This window comes from Panthera pardus, unplaced genomic scaffold (assembly GCF_024362965.1).
Source record: "Panthera pardus isolate Hobbes unplaced genomic scaffold, ASM2436296v1 HiC_scaffold_12, whole genome shotgun sequence".
In the NCBI taxonomy this organism is placed as follows: Eukaryota; Metazoa; Chordata; class Mammalia; order Carnivora; family Felidae; genus Panthera; species Panthera pardus.
In genome coordinates this window covers 32,520,635-32,537,532 of record NW_026526677.1, presented here as the reverse complement: position 1 = coordinate 32,537,532, position 16,898 = coordinate 32,520,635, and the positions used below count along the sequence as shown (strand labels likewise).

At 37.8% G+C, this 16,898-nt stretch overlaps 1 long non-coding RNA gene and 1 pseudogene across 1 annotated transcript in view; one reads left to right on the top strand and one right to left on the bottom strand.

Annotated features, from left to right (window-relative positions):
* The first annotated feature begins 5,594 nt into the window (after positions 1–5,594).
* Positions 5,595–16,898, top strand: part of LOC109271286 (uncharacterized) — a 58,631-nt gene continuing 47,327 nt past the window's right edge. Inside the window, exon 1 of the long non-coding RNA XR_008421174.1 lies at positions 5,595–5,997. This is a non-coding gene — a long non-coding RNA (uncharacterized LOC109271286). The remainder of the gene's footprint in view (positions 5,998–16,898) is intronic.
* LOC109271285 (40S ribosomal protein S26-like) lies at positions 12,042–12,483 on the bottom strand (annotated as a pseudogene).

Here is a 16,898-nt window from a genome sequence, read left to right as displayed (position 1 = left end):
AACTATATTAATGCATACAAAATATAAAAATATGTCATTTATGACATTGACAAACTAGGAAGGACATGTAAGGAGTAGAGTTTTTGTATATAATTGAAGTTGGTAACAGTTTAAAATATATTGTTAGAACTATAAGATGTTTTTTTTTTAATTTTTTTTTTAACGTTTATTCATTTTTGAGACAGAGAGAGACAGAGCATGAATGATGGAAGGTCAGAGAGAGAGGGAGACACAGAATCTGAAACAGGCTCCAGGCTCTGAGCTGTCAGCACAGAGCCCGATGCGGGGCTCGAACTCACCACGAGATCATGACCTGAGCCGAAGTCGGACGCCCAACCGACTGGGCCACCCAGGCGCCCCAGAACTATAAGATGTTTTATGTAATCCCCATAGTAACCATGCAAACACATAAAACCTATAGAAGATACACAAAAGAAAATCAGAAAGGAATTAAAGCAGATTACCACACACAAAAAAATCAATAAAACATAAGGAAGGAAGAGAAGAAAGGAAGGATAAAATAACTATAAGACATGTAGGAAATAGTGAACAAAATGTCAATAGTAAATCCTTCCTTTAAATTTAAATGGATTAAATTCTTCAATCAAAGACACAGAGTGGCTGAATAGATCAAGAATATGAGATCCAACTATAATGTATCTATAAGAGACCCATTTAAAAATTTCTATTTTTTGAGAGACAGCACGAGTGGAGAAAGAGCAAAGAGAGGGAGAGACAGAATCCGAAGCAGGCTCCAGGCTCTGAGCTCCAAGCTGTCAGCACAGAGCCTGGCACAGGGCTCAAACTCACAAACGAAGAGATCATGACCTGAGCCAGAGTCTGATGCTTAACTGACTGAGCCACCCAGGTGCTCCTATAAGAGACTCATTTTAGATATAAGGACACACATAGGCTGAAAGTGAAAAGATAGAAAAAGATATTCAATATAATGGTAACCAAGAAAAAGTAGGGGTGGCCATACTTACATACTTAATTCAGGAAAAATAGGCTATAAGTCACAAATCATCACAAGAGGCAAAGAAGGACATTATATAATGATAAAAGGATCAATTCCACAGGAAGATATATCAATTATATATGCAACTAATATCAGAGCATTTAACTATATAAAGCAAACATTGATAGAATCGAAGGGACAAGTAGATAGTTACACAATGATAGTAGTAGATTTCAATGTCCTATTTTCAATATAAGATAGAACAACCAGCCATAAGATAAATAAGAAAATAGAGGAAATGAATAGCACTATAGACCAATTGAACAAATCAGACATATACAGAACACTCTACCCCAAAACAGCAAAATGGATATTCTTCTGGAGTACATACAGAACATACTCCAGGATAGATCACATGTTATATGGTTACAAACTATGTAACAGGTAAAAAAAAAGTTTTAACAAATCTAAGAAAACTGAAATCATACCAACTATCTTTTTTGACCATAATGGAATAAAACCTAAAAATCAACAGTAAATGGAAAACTGGAAAATTTATAAATATGTGGAAATTAAACCACATACTCTTGAGCAACTAACAGGCCAAAGAAGAAATCATGAGGGACATTAGAAAATATCTTAGGATAAATGAATATGAAACAACATACCAAAATGTATGGGGTGAAAAAACAGAACTAAGAGGTAAGTTTATAATGGTAATCACCTACATTAATAAAATAGAAGAAAGATCTCAAATCAACAACCTAATTTTATACTGCAAAGAAATAGAAATGAAGAACAAACTAAACCCAGAATTAACAGAAGGAAATAATAAAGATTAGGGTAGAAATAAAGAGAGAATAGCAAAACAATAGTAACATTTTTAACAAAACTGAGAGTTGGTATTTTGAAAATAACAAAATTGACAAATCCTTAGCTAGACTAAGAAAAACACAGGGAAATTCAACAAAGCCTGAAATGAAAGAGGAGATATTATAAATGATGCCACAGAAATAAAAAGGATCATAAGAGACTACTAGGAACAATTATATACCAAAAAATTGGATGACCCAGAAAAAAATAGATGAATTCCTAGAAACATAAGACCTCCTAAGATTAAATCATAAATAAATCTATTATGCATCAGGATTCATAGCCTTCCAACAAAGAAACTAGATGGCTAGGACTAAATGGCTTCACTGAAGAATTCTACCAAATACTTAAAGGAAAATTAACACCAATCCTCAAATGTTTCCAAAAAAGTTAAGAGAACACTTTCAAACTCATTTTATGAGGTTAGCATTACTCTGATTACTAGACAAAGGTATAAAAAGAAAAGAAGCAAAACCCCATAGACCATTATCCCTGATGAATATTGATGCGAGAATCTTCAACAAAATACTGGCAAACCAAATTCAACAGAACATTAAAAGGATTATGTACTATGACCAATGGGATGTTGTCCTGGAATGCAAGGATGGTTTAACATATGAAATGTAATACACCACTTTAACAGAATGAAAGACAAAAAAATCAGATAATCATCTCAAGTGATGCAGAAAAAACTTTAGAGAAAATTGAACACTGTTTCATAATGAGAACACTCAACCAACTAGGAATAGATGGAAACTACCTCAACATAATAAAGGCCATAGATGAAGAACTCACAGCTAACGTCATACTCAATTGTGAAAAACTGAAAGCTTTTCCTTTAAGATCTGGAACAAGGCAAGGGTTTCCGTTCTTACCACTTCTATTCAACATAGTACTGGAAGTTTTAGCCATAGCAATTAGGCAAGAAAAAGAAATAAAAGGCATCCATGTTCGAAAGGAAGATATTTACTGATGATATAATCTTAAATGTAGAAAATCTTAGAGATTCCACACACAAAAAGCTGTCAGAACTAAAAACTTAATTCAGAAAAATCGCAGGATACAAAATCAACATATAGAAATCAGTTGCATTTCTATACACTAACAATGAACAATCCAAAATGAAATTAAGAAAGCAGCGCCTGTGTGACTTAGTCAGTTAAGTGTCTGATTCTTGATTTCATCCCACATCATGATCTCATGTTCATGACTTTGAGCCCCACATTAGGCTCTGCACTGACAGTGCAAAGGCTGCTTGGGATTATCTCTCTCCTCTGTCTCTGCTCCTCCTCCACTATGCTCCCTCTCTCTCTCAAAATAAATAAATAAACTTTAAAAATAATCTTAAGAAAGAAAAAAATGAAGAAAAACAATCATTTAGCATAACATAAAAAAGAATAAATTACTTAGAAATCAACTTAACCAAGTAGGTCACAGACCTGGGACAAGCTGATTGTCCTAATGCTGCTCCTCTCCAGCCACTGCTCATGGGCCTTGCCTCCTTACTCTTCCTTAGGAATGCATGCTATAGCCCTGATGCAGCCACTGACTCACTCAGGTATCATCACACTGTGCTTCACCTTTCCATACCGGCACCCTGGCCCACAAACTCATACTGTGGCTGAGCTGTGAGTGCTCATGTTTGATGACATGGTGTATAACCTGCTGAAGCACCAGAGCCCACCTACACCAACATGGAGGTAGCAGTGGTGCCAGCAGCACCAACTCCTCTATTGCAAGGATAGTAGCAGCCGCTCTGCTTCTGCTGACACTGACTGCACTGACTACCTGTCTCATGTGGCACCACAGACTCAGTCTGCTGTAGGCCTTCAGACATGAAGAGTGCCTATTCCATAGCAAAACCCAGTCTGAGTTTCTGGTGTCCAGAAAACTCCAGATGTCTGAGGAGGCCTTGCAGTCCCAGTCCTGATTTCCAAGAGAACAACTAGGACAGTACTTCCAAAGACAGTATATGAGTTCCAAGGTGAATCCTAGTCCATCAGCCTTTGGGGACAACCAAACTCTCAACGCAGGAGCACTTGGAGTTTTCTGTGACCTCTGGATGGGAAGAGGAAGAGACACTCATTCCAGGGTGGTCTTTCATATCCTTCTTTACCATCACATGGAGTTTTCATTTTCTGCCTCTTCTTGAAATGCAGCTCAAGAGGGTCTCTGTCTGCCCTTGACAGTAATGTGGGGTTGTGTTCACTGAGGAGGGGACTGGAAACTGTCTCTACCCAGGTCAGCATCAGTTTATTTCACAGGGTTTGGTCAGGAAAATCAAAACCACTTGAGAAATTTAAGGCAGAAAGACATTTAATAATTTAATCTCTTGATTAATAATTTAATCTCTTGAGAGATCAAGGCTGGAACAATGGACAGGAGATCAGGAAGTATGGCATTCATGGAGACCCGCCACCCTGATTCTGGCTGCCAGAAATTCTGATGTGGGCAACTCTGGAAGGATGCCTGGGGTTCTGGCAAAGCCTCATGCCTGTCACTGGCTTGAACCATAGTGGCTTTTCCCAAACCTCACACTGGTTTCATCTCAGAACCCAATAAGGGATCCCGACAGCAAAGGCCCATGGTTTCCAGACTTGTAGCTGCTGAGACACACAGGCTGGGTAACAGACTTCCCAGCATGGGCACCCTTTGGGCTTTTAGCACCTGTACTCACCTCCTACCTTACCTCTCAGTTTCAGCAGCAACACTGAGCCATGGCCTAAGATCCTGTAGCTATTGTCATGCCAATGACACACTGGTGCTTCCAAAGACTGGAGGGCAGAAGGCCTTTTTGGTCACCTGTGCATTTGAGCATGTCAATTCTTGCTCTTATTCAGACACACTGCACCGGGACATCCTATGGCCTCAAGACTATACTAGAAAATTAATCACCATAAAGACTCCTTAAATAAAATAGTGGGGAAAGAGAAAAGGAAAAAGTGGGTACTCTATATGAATTACAAATAATATAGTTCTTAGTTAATATATAACAAGGTAATAATGAAAAGAAAGACTTGTACACTAAAAATTACAAAATGATAAAAAAATTGTAAAAGACAAATAAATGAAAGACATCCATGTTCATGGATTAGAAGACCTAATATTGTTAAAATGTCCATTCTTCCCACATGATCTTTAGATTCAGTGCAATCTCTTTCAAAATTCTAATGGCATTGTTTCCAGAAATAGAAAAAAATTATTCTAAAATTCATATGGAATGTGAAAGGACACTGAAGGGCCAAAACAAATTTAAGAAAGAAAAACAAAGCTGGAGGTCTCATACTTCCTGATTTTAAAAAGTTACAGTAATCAAAGTTATAGTAATCAAAAAAGTATAGTATGGCACTGGCATAAAAACAGACACATAGACCAATGGAACAATGGAATAGACAGCCCCAAAATAAGCCCTGATGTCTATGGTTAAATGATCTTCAACAGGGTGCTGCTGAATCTACACAACAGGGAAAGGATAGTCTCAACAGATGGTGTTGGGAAAACTGAATATCCACGGAAATAGTGAATTTACCTTTATCTTATATCATATAAAAAAAACCCCTAAGATATATATATATATATATATATATATATATATATATATATATATGTATATTTATAGCTATATATATGTATATTTATAGATATATGTATGAATATTTACAGATATATGTATGTATATTTATATATATGTATATCTATGTGTATGTGTTTGTGTGTGTGTGTGTGTGTGTGTGTGTGTGTGTATACACACATACATGTTGCCTGACTGTCTTTGGAATTCCCATATCTATGTAGATTCCTTGTATATACACTAGTAAATTTGATTTTCTACCATCAAAAAAAAAAAAAAAGAAAAATAACTCAAAATATATTAAACACTTTGTTATAGATTTAATGTTTGTGTCCTCCCCAAAATTCGTATGTTGAACTTTAATTCCCAATGTGATGGTATTTAGAAATGAGACCTTTGGGAGAAGATTTGATTATGAAAGTGGAGCCCTCATGTAAAAGATTAATGCCCTCATAAAAGACATCATAGCTTCCTCACCCCTTTTGACATGTGTGGACATGGTGAGAAGACAGCCATCTGTGAAGCAGGGAGCATACCTTCAGTAGACACCAAATCTGCTGGCACCTTGATCTTAGACTCCCCAGCCTCCAGAATGGTGAGAAATAAATTTTTGTTGTTTATACCAGTATATGGTATTGTTATAGTATCCCAAACAGACTAAAATAGAAATATGTACATAGAAGTAGGGTGCTACTTTAACAAATACCTAAAAATGTGGAAATGGCTTTGGAACTGGTTAATGGGCAAAAGCTGGAAGAGTTTTGAGGTGCACGCTAGCAAAAACCTACATTGTTATAAACGGACTGTTAAGGGTGATTTTATTTATAGCTCGAAAAAGAAAGGAGCTGTAGAGAAGCCTCAGTCTTTTTAGAGAATACTAAATAATTTTAAAAAGAATGTTAGTAGGAATATGGATGGTAAAGGACATTCTGATGAGATCTCATATGGAAATGAGGAACATGTTATTGGAAACTGGAGGAAAGGTCATCCTTGTTATTATAAAGTGGCAAAGAACTTGGCTGAATTGTGTTCATGTTCTAGTGTTTTGTGGAAGGTGAAACTTTTGAGCAATGAAATTGGATGTTTAGCTGAAGCTATTTTTAAGCAAAGTGTTGAAGGTGTGGCTTGGCACATCCTGACTGCTTATAGGAAAATATGAGAAGAGAAAAGTGACTTAAAGATGGAACTGTTAAGGAAAAGGGAAGTAGAACTTAAAAGATTTACAAAATTCTAAGCCTTTCGACATTTAAAAAAATTAAACACTATGGGGCGCCTGGGTGGCTCAGTCAGTTAAGCGTCCGGCTTCAGCTCAGGTCATGGTCTCACAGTTCATGAGTTCAAGCCCCGAATTGGGCTCTGTGCTGACAGCTCAGAGCCTGGAGCCTGCTTCAGATTCTGTGTCTCCCTCTTGCTCTCCCCTCCTCTGTTCATGCTCTGTCTCTCAAAGATAAATAAACATTAAAAAAAAATTTTTTTTAATTAAACACTAAGGGTGTAGCCATGTGATAGTTTAATGAAATAAGTGTAAGTGGGCCAACTTAACTTGAGGCAGAGCTATTCTATAAGACCATGGAAGAATGACCCCAAAGGCAATTCAGAGATCATCAGATTTGCCACTCCCATCACAGGCGAAGAGTGCAAGGGCCCATAGGGTAGAACAGTTTCAAAGGAGAGGCTTCTGGCACTTGAAGAACCTTGGTGCTTGCTACCCAGCACTGCCTCACATCCATGGCTCTGCTCTTTGCTCCATAGCACCATGCTCCTCAGCCACCACAAGTGCTGCTCCCCTGGGCCCCAGTGCAGAGCAGAACAGGCAGCAAGTTTTGGTGGCATCTGTGTGGTGCCATCTCTGCCACCACAGGCCCAAGGGGCACGACTGCCTCTACCTAGGTTTCAAAGGATGGAGCTTCCTGGAACCATAGGATTTCAGCCTCATTCTGAGAGAACTACTGAGGCAGGCCCCAGCAGAGAGCTGGCCATAGGAATGTTCTGCTAAGCCTTGGGAGTGACAATGTTAGCCCTATGGTTCTAGAAAGCAGAATAGCAAGCCAAAGAGTGTTCTTTTTTTTTTTTTTTAATTTTTTAAATGTTTATTTATGTTTGAGAAAGAGAGACAGAGTATGAGCAGGGGGAGGGGCAGAGAGAGAGGGAGACAGAATCCAAAGCAGGCTCCAGGCTCTGAGCTGCCAGCACAGACCCCGATGCAGGGCTCAAACCCATGAACCATAGGATCGTGACCAGAGCAGAAGTCAGATGCTTAACCAACTGAGCCACCCAGGCACCTCTAAAGAGAGATAATTCTTAAGCCTTAAGGTCTAATAGAATTTTCCCTGTTACATTTTAGACTTACATAGGACCTGTCACTCCTTTTCTATTTCTCCTTTTTGGAATGGGAATGCCTGTTCTATGCCTGTCCAATAGTCTTTTGGAAGCACATAACATGTTTGATTTCACAGGTTCACAGCTGGAGAGGAAATTGCCTCAGGATAAATCATACCTCAAGTCTCACCTCTATCTAATTTAGATGATATTTAGATAAGGCTTTGGATTTTAGACTTTTGAGTTGATGCTGGAATAAGTTGAGACTTTGGGAGATATTGGGATGGAATGACTGTATTTTGCTATGAGAAGGACATGAATTTTGGGGGCCCAGTGAATGAATGTTTGTGTCCCTGCAAAATTATGTTGGAAACTAACCCCCAATCTGATGATATTTAGAGGTGGGACCTTTGGGAGGTGACTAGGTTGTGAGGGTGGACCCTCATGCATGGGATTAATACTCTTATAAAAGAAACTCTAGAGAGCTCCCTCACCCATTCTGCCATATGAGGTCAGAGAAAGAAGATAGTCAACTAATAATCAGAAAGCAGGCTCTTACTAGACATCAAATTTGCTTCTGTTTTGATTTTGGACTTTCTAGCCTCCAGAACTGTAAGAAATAGGGGTGCCTTGGTGGCTCAGTCTGTTAGATGTCCAACTTCGGCTTAAGTCATAATCTTATAGTTCATGGGTTCAAGCCCCATGTCAGGCTCTGGGCTGACAGCTCAGAGCCTGGAGGCTGCTTCAGATTCTGTGTCCCCCACACCCCCCCTTGCTCTTTGCCCCTACCCTGCTTGTGCTCTCCCTCTCTCTCAGACATAAACAAACAAACAAACAAACAAGCATTCTTTTAAGTATATTCTTAAAAAAAACTGTAAGGAATACATTTCTATTGTTCATTAGTCATCCAATCTATGGTATTTGTGATAATAAGCCTAAATAAACTAAGACAGACCTGAATGTCAGACCTAAAACTATAAACCTCCTAGAAGAAAACATAGGAGAAAATCTCCATGATATTGGATTTGGGAATGATTTATTGGATATGACCCATCAAAAGCACAAACAATAATAGAAAAAGTAGACAAATGGTACTACTTCAAACTTAAAAACTACCACAAAGGAAACACTGAACAGAATGAAAAGACAACTTACAGAATGAAAGAAAATATTCATAAACCATATATCTGATAAGAGGTTAATATCCAGAATATATAAAGAACTCCTATAGCTCAATTACAAAACAAATAAACAGATTTAAAAATGACAAAAAACTTCAACAGATGTTTCTCCAAAGAAGATATACAAATGGCCAACAAGAATGTTCAACATCACTAATCACCATGGAAATGCAAATAAAAACCATAATGAGATATCACATCACACCTATTAAGATGGCCACTAGCAAAAAGAGATAAAAACAAAACAACAAGCAAAACAAACACCCCCCCCACACACAAACAAATAAAACAGAAAATAACAAGTGTTGGTGAGGATGTAGAGAAATTGGACCCTTGTGTACTTTTATTATTATTATTATTATTATTATTATTATTATTATTATTATTTAGAGAGGGAGAGAGAGAGAGCACTTGCCCATGTGTGCACCTGAGTGGGGGAGGGGCTGAGAGAGCAGAAGAGAGAGAATCTTAAGCAGGCTCCATGTTTAGTGCAGAGCGTGACGTGGAGCTCCATCTAATGACCCTGAGATCATGACCTGAGCCGAGATACTTAACCAACTGAGCCACCCAGGCACCCCACCCTTATGCACTTTTAACAGAAATGTAAAATGGTTCAGCCCCTACGGAAAACAATATGGAAGTTCCTCAAAGAATTAAAAATAGAATTACCGTATGATCCAGCAATTCCACTTCTGGGTGTATATCTAAGAGAATTGAAACAGGACCTTGAAGAGATACTGCACACTCATATTCATTGCAGAATTAATTTTAAAAGTTCCAAAAAGCAGAAGCAACATTAATGTCCACTGACAGATGAATGGATAAAAACAGTGTGAAATATACATACAGTGGAATATTATGCTGCCTTTAAAAAGAAGGAAATTCTGGCATATGCTACAACATAGATGAACCTGGAGGAGATTATGCTAAGTTAAATAAGCCAGTTACAAAAAGGCAGACTCTGCATGATTCTACCTGTATAAGTAGTAAAACTCTTTAAAACACAAAGTAGGATGGTAATTGCCAGAGGCTAGGGAGAGGGACAAAAGGGGGTGTTGTTCCATGGATATAGAATTTCAGTTTTGCAAGATGAAAAGTTCTAGAGATCTATTTCACAACAATGTACATATATTTAACACTATAGTGCTGTATACTTAAAAATGATTAAGATGGTAAATTTTATGCTATGTATTTTTTAACACACACATCAAAAAAACATTATACCAACCAAATTAAATGTATCTAGTAGATGCATATGGCTCTCAAGTTCATGAGTTTGTGACCTCCGAACTGTAGAAGACATTGACAGGAAAGAGACAGAAAATTACCATTTACTGAGCACCTCATATGGGCCAGGAGGTATACTAAACATTTTTAAAATGTTTTCTTACCCAATTGTCACAATAATCTTATAAACATTTTTTTATTACCAGTTTACAGATGAGAAAACAAATTGTGAGTTTAAAAGACTTCTCTAAGATCATATATCTAATTAATCAAAGGCAGGATTTGAACACAACAGACTCCAGAGCTGGTGTTTTCTCCACTGCTTTAGGAACAGAGAAAACATGTCAGGAGAATAAATGCTATACAGAAAATCAGAGTGGTGAAGATCAACTAGCTATGTGAAATTTTTGAAGGTAAATAGATAAGTGTTCCATGGGGACCCCATTGCAGGATAACAAACTGTGAAGTACAGGAACCACATTAGAAGACACTGAGTGAGAACACTGGCTCTGGGTTTGAGTCCTGGCTCTGCCACTTACCAGCTTTGTGACCTTGAACTACTCACTTAGCTTCTCTATGCGTTATAAAAGTGCTTCTTAACATGCCTGGCAGATAATAAATGTACGCTAAACATTAGCTATTATTAGATAGTATGGTCTATTGCTAGATTTTAAAGGCCAGATTAGGTCTGAATTTGATGTCCTGGATAATAAGCAGATATCAGACATAGGATTTCAGCTAGGTTGATTGGAAAGCAAGCAGCTTTCCCTGTGAAAACTGTTTTAACTGCCTGCCAGTGAACAGTCTGTCCCTCTCCAATCCACTCACCACATAGCTGCCATGGTCCATCTGAAACTCAGTTTTGACTAAGTTCTTTTTTTCTTAAAAAGTTGTCAATTGCTCTTCATTTGTCACCACATTCTTAAATTTGCATGGACTTGAGAATCAGCTGAGGATGTTATTAAAAAGCATATTTGAAGGCTATGCCCACAAAGATTTTAACTCTGTAAATTCAGCTGAACCTAGAGATGCAGAGAGTCCACTGTTGAGAATCTTTGTTGGGATCCACTTCAAATTTATTAACTAATAAAACACTTCATGTCTTGGCTCTGGCTACCTCTCCAACCACACTAGAAAAAACCAACAACGACAACAACAACAAAAAACTTTTCTATCCTAAGATTAACTCTCTTGCACTAGAGTTTCATTTTTAGCTCTTGACATATTCAGAGCTTTTGTTGTTTCTGTTTTTCATAGAACACCTTCCATTTTCCTTCTTCACTAAACTCCCATGACCTTCACCTGCCTAAGCCTGCCCAACTATATTAGTCTTCTATTGTTGTGTAACATATTGCCCCAAGACTTAATAACTTAAAGCAATGATAAATATTTATTATTATTCAGAGTGTCTCTGCAGGAACTTGGAAGTGGGTTAGTTGGGCAATTCTGCTTTGGGTCTTTCAAGGGTTGCTGTCAGGTGTCAGCTGGAGCCATTTGAAGACTTAACTGTACTGGAGGATTATTTTCAAAGTGGCACAATCACATGGCTGGCACGTCGGGGCTGGCTGTTGGCAGGTGGCCCTTCTACATGGGCTGCTGCTTAGGGCTGCTTGAGAGTCTTCATAGCATGGGGGCTGGCTTTCCTAGAGCAAATAATCCAAGAGACCAAGGCTGAAGGTGCAAAGCCTTTTGTTTTCTAGCATTGGAAGTTAGAGAACATTTTTACTGCAGTCCTCTCTTGGTCATGCAGGTCTGCCCTGCTTCACTGTGGGAAGACACTACACAAGGATGTGAACACCAGGAGATGAAGATCATTTGGGGGCCATCTTGAAGGGTAGCTACTACCACATCATCATTTATCACTTAGGTGTTAATCCTCAGGAAGCCTTCCTTGAATTTCTTTTTTTTGTTTTTGTTTTTTTTTAAGTATAATCTCTGTTTTCTTTTATTTTTCCAGAGAACAGTTTTTCTTCAATCCTTAAGGACTTAGCTCTTTAAATGGGCTTTGGTGGAGGTCGTGGGGCAACACCCGCAGGTCTAAATCAGGGTGGCGGTGTTCCGTCCTTCCCGTGCTTCACGAGAGCAATTCCTGACTATCTTGCTGTGAACGGCACAACTCACCTAGTAATGTAGTTTCACATACAGCTTAGGAAGCACATAGGCGTCGAAAACATTCGCTTCGGAAATGTCCCTGACCGCGGCGGCGTCCTCTACTATGTTCCAGATAACGAACTTAATGGCGTTGGCCTTGGGCACGCAATGGATGCAGTTGGTGCAGCCAGAAGGCTGCACGTGGCCGCGGCCTTTTTTGGCATGACCATTGTTCTTTCTTTTCTTGGTCATCTTGGAAACGAGGACCCGAGAGAGGACTTCCTTGAATTTCTTTCCCAAATTGTGTAACTGCCTCTTCTTCATACTACTATATATGTATTTAAAATGGCAAGTGTGCACTGTATGTGTGTGCATACATATACATATATATCATATACATGTATGTATCAATATGCATATATGTATATGTAGGGGTCATGCCTTTTTATCCTTGTACTTTATATTTTGCTCAAAGATTAATGAAGGAAGGAAGAAGGAAAGAAGACAAAGAGATAAAGGAAGGAAAGATCAATCTTGAGCAATTAGATTTGGTTGTCACAAGGCTCTATGACACATAAGAGTTCCATTTCTGTTAATTAGCAGATGGTTAACAACAACAAAAAACATATCTTTGTAAGGGCAGTTGGGAAGGAGCAGGAACAATTAGAAAATATTTCACCACAACAGAAATGTTGAGGAATTTGTATGAATTTTGGTATTATTCAATTTGTACAGCTCTGAAAATCACATTCAGTCATATTTGGGTCTAATTTTCTTTTTGTTCTCCTTTTGATGTTTCACTGACACACTGTGGCTCACAAATAGGGGGGATGGTCTTAGAGATGGAAGAAGACAAAAATTCTCAATACTAAAAAATTCCTAGAATGTTTTAAGGACTCAGTTCTAATCTTCCTATGCTGGGAGGTCCACATGCACTGAAGATATTAGATATTTTTCTTTTATTTTTTTAATGTTTATTTATTTTTGAGAGAGAGAGAGAGACAGAATGTGAACAGGGGAGGGGCAGAGAGAGAGGAGACACAGAATCTGAAGCAGGCTTCAGGCTCTCAGCTGTCAGCACAGAGCCCTATGCGGGGCTTGAACTCACAAACTGTGAGACCATGACCTGACCAAAGTCAGATGCTTAACTGAACCACCCAGGTGCCCCTAGATATTTTTCTTATAACTAGATTCTACACTGAAAGAGAGGTGTACACATAAAGACATTAATGAAACTTCATCTTTTTAATGACACCATTGCTGCTGTTTTCTGGAAGTGGCTCTTCTGTCCTTTCCAACAAAATTCTTACCTTGATTTCCTATAATCATTAGTTTGTGCTGGTTTCTTCCCAGGACTATGAAAGAGTCAAGCACTACTTATCTTTATATGCACATCATGGTCCCTGATACACAAATGAATATGTATTAAGCATAAGCTAAATGAATGAAATCATTTATTCAAAACAATCCATGTTTAAGATTACATCTTAGCAGATTCCTTCCCACCAAACACACTACTTATTGAAATCTGCAGAAGCAGTGAGCTGATTCTAATAAACCAGTCATAATTAAAATAAAATATAATGAAATCAATTTAGGAGAGTTTCTTCCACATGTATATTTTATACACAGCATTCTCTGACATTATCTGACAATTCTCCTTGCCCACAATTTCCTTCTACTTCAAAAGGGACTTGATTTTGCCTTCACAATTTGGAACCCAAGATTGTTTGTCCTTTTGAACTTAGTGTCACGTGAAGCACAAGCCTGACTCTGATTTTCAGGGGAATGCTAGTCAACAAACTCACTGAGCACTTTCTAGGTGTCAAACACTGTGTTAAGGCACGGGGATAGTGAGGATACTGTGTCTGCCTTCTAAGAGAAAGTAGTTGAGTTCCTGTATGATCCTGGAGACCGAACAGAGGTTACTGTAGTAGTCATTGTAGTATGTTGGCCTGATTACCCATCCTACCTGCTTTAAGACTGAAACACTAATTCCCCTATTGGCTGCATGTTGATGACTGATAGCTCATGACTGAGGCCCCTGAGGAGATTGGCCTTATCCTGAAGACAGCTACTTCACCTAAGGTTATGTCCCCTGGTCAACATGGAGATATAAAAGTCTGCCCCTGGCCCTGATTTTGGACAATTCTGCAGAGATGGAGATTATATATATATATATATATATATATATATATATATATATATATATATATATCTCCAATATCCAAGATATATATATATATCCAAGATATATAAAATATCCAATATATAATATCCAAGAATTTTGGGTAACACTAATAAAACATAACCCACGTGAACAATAGGAATCTAATTTGCTTATTTTAGTATTTATCACACTTGCCTGAAACTCACAACTGGAACTTAGTATCTAAGTATAAGAACTCAGCACTTATGGTGTAAGTGTGGATTATTTTCAATGCATTAAAAGTAGGGAAATTTTGTTCTCTTTTATTTGTAGCAGCTACTATAAGAAAGGGAAAATGGAACTTTATTTTCATCTCTCTGAAGAAAACTTGTAGATAGCATCCTCATTGTATTTGTAGGTGTTATTATAAAGCAATGTATCTAAATGTCAAGAGGGTTTTTTTAAAATCATTTATCTTCATAGCACATATGTTGGAATATTAGTTAGCAATTTTTTTCTAATAGCTAATTCTATACTGTAGTAGTGACAGATACATACCAAGTGGTTAATACAAGGTTACTTACTGTATTCATTACTTGCTTTTCTCCCCTAATACAGACCTCAATATATTAAGGTATAAAATCTTTCTAATCATTTGAAAACATCAAAATGCATCTACTGATTGATAATGAAATTCCAAAAATAAAATTAAAAAGATTTACATATAATTTACACAAACATTTGATATATAAATTCAAGGTAGATATGTCATTCACAAAGTCTTTTTCTAAACTTTTCTTTAGTTAACAGAGAGAATGACAAATTGCCATGTTACCCACACTATTTGGCAGCATGGTACCTGAAGCCATAAGCTAAATGTTTATATCCTACTATGGGGTGGAGTATAAAATTTGCATGAACTTTTAAGACTTCAAAGAAATTCCTACAATGACCTGTTTTTGCCTAATCTTAGATCATTCTTTTTTTCTCTACCTCCTCACATTCTTTGCTGCACTTAAGCAGTAAAGTTTGAGAAAAATTGCTCTGCAGATTTGATTCAGGACCATAGATTTGGCCTTTTGCTTAGAGATGGCTACAATTTATTTATTCACCCATAATTTATTGACAACCTACTATGTATAGCATTGTATGGAGCAAGTTTTCTTTCCCTACAGCAGTCCTATACTGTACAAGGCAGCTTCCATTCAACCTTGGTAATCCAGACTCCATGTTAAGCCTACAGATTTTTAAACATGACTGCACTCACAGTCATCAACATGGAAGGGAGCTATGATGTCCTAACCTGACCTTTGCTCAGAGGTAAGGCACCATGAGTGCTGAAGGCCAGCTCCTCAGATAAACAGCAAGCCAGCTTCCCCTAATTAGGCATCTTTCCAGGTGCTCCTCAGACAAACAAAGGAGATCTGTTGTGGATAAGGTGAGGAATAGTTTAAAAGCCAAATGAAATTAGTCAATGTAGTCTTAGTTGCCCCCACCCCTGCACTCCTCTTTAGGTCCAAAGGTTACATATTTTCCTAACATTTCTGCATTCAGCTTTCTTGCTCAGCAGGCTTTGTAGAACCCAAGGGGTTTACATTAACCAGATGAGGGTGGATGAAATCAAAGTTCCATCCACTGCGGTGGGTGGGCTTGGGCAAGGGAATGAAAATGTTTGCTAAATTTAGATGGCTCATGTAGTGTTCACTAACTATAACAACGTGTTTTCAGAACACTGAATTTGGAAAGACAAGCAGTTTCCCTCCTAACCAGCTTCATTCAGCACTGAATTGAACAGGATTGAAAACACTTGAGAGCAGTGACTTATTTGAAGTCTTTTTAACTGCAAGGTTTCCACTGGACTAGGATGAGCACACACTAGTGTGTGTGAACAGTTGTCAAGAGGAAATCATTACCAATCTCTGTTTTAAAAATAGCCAACGAGTTTTCCTTACAGCAAACAATAGATTTTTATTTGGCAAAGTTCCCCATAAATAAATGACATGCCCAGCGGTATCTGTTGCCATTTTAATGTTGACAAAAATCGACTGATTTCAAGTGGACGTGAGACTGCCATATTTGTGATTCAATTTAATGAAATACCTAAATTAGGGAATCCATTATTTTTATTGGTATTATTATTACTTGCCTGGAGGAAGAATCAGCTGACTATGGCTTTCTGTCTAAGAATATCTGCTTGGGGAGGATCCTTTTGGGGGCTTTTACCTCCCCGAAGAAGTAATTACTTAATCTATTTTTTTTAGTTAATTATCAGGATTTAAAAAAAATCATCTTCATTTTTCCAGATTTGGAGAAGAAGACTCACTGGTTCTCTCTCATCTTTTGTGTGATTTATATGGTTTTCCTTTTGTTGACCCTACTGTTTTTATCTCTGTTCTTTTATTGAGTAATTGTCTTGATGATTGCTGTCTCATTTATTTGGTGTCCTTTTCTAATCTTTGTCTTTGCAATGAGAATTGTAAACAGCAGCACCAGTGAAATCCGTACAAGGCAACCAGTGCCACACCTGGG